This window comes from Myotis davidii, unplaced genomic scaffold, assembly GCF_000327345.1.
Source record: "Myotis davidii unplaced genomic scaffold, ASM32734v1 scaffold230, whole genome shotgun sequence".
In the NCBI taxonomy this organism is placed as follows: Eukaryota; Metazoa; Chordata; class Mammalia; order Chiroptera; family Vespertilionidae; genus Myotis; species Myotis davidii.
The window spans coordinates 1,365,916-1,366,903 of record NW_006282259.1 but is presented as its reverse complement, the minus strand read 5'-3'; positions in this window follow the sequence as shown (position 1 = coordinate 1,366,903).

Here is a 988-nt window from a genome sequence, read left to right as displayed (position 1 = left end):
GGGGGGGGGGGGGGTTCTAGGCTTGCCCAAAGACAGAATCGCGCTGCCCGCAGAGGAAGGCCCATGTCTTTCCTGACCCTTCGTTCCTTTCCCTCTCAGTTCTCTCTTCCCATTCCAAACCACTCAGCAGAAACTTCGCATCTCAGGTATGTGCACAGGATGCGCCTTCTGTGCGTATCCCCCGGAATCCTTGAGCCTCCCTGCGGGGGCGATTCTGAGCATTCCTCCCCAACATCCGTTATCTCTGCGAGCCCGCAGCCCCGCGCGTGTGCAGATGGAGACTGGACCGGGACGTGTTAAGTTCTTGGATTTATTTATTTGCTCCTTGTTATTACACTTACTAATGTCACTGAGCCCGCAGCCTGATGACCCCTCCACTGAGCTGGGCAGGGCAAGAGAAGATGGGGCGCTGCGAACCAGGGGGACCCCGCACGCTCCCCGAAAGGCAGCGCTGGGAAGCCTTCTGGCTTCAGCAGCCCGCAAGGGCCCTCGGGCAGCCAGAGGTTCCAGGGGGCCGAGGAGCAGGGCGTCCCGCAATGGGGCGGCCACAGCCGGACTGGGTGAGCCACCGCCGGAAGCTCCGGCAAAGCCCCCTTTCCTCCTATTTGTACTGGGGAGGGGTCACGGGGACGGCGAGGTGGGGTCGACAACTCCTTCCCCACCAGGCACAGAGCACGACTGTGACTGAGCCCATACAACTCTGTAACCCAGCTCAGGACAGAAGCTCCAGGTGGGGAAAAACTGGAGACGCTCGTGAACTCAGTGAGTTCACCGGGCGATCGGGAGAGGAGGAAAGGGGGAGAGAGGAGAGGTGAGGGGGGAAAGTAGGAGGGGCCGGGAAATCCCGAAGCTGGAGCCGGCCAGGTCGGCCAAGAAATGAGAGACAACCAGCGCGAGTTGGAACTCCAGGACTCGGCGGTGACATCTGTGAGCAGTGGACGAGGAAGGGTCTGTGTGGGGCCCAAGAGGGCTCAGGAAATCTGCGAAA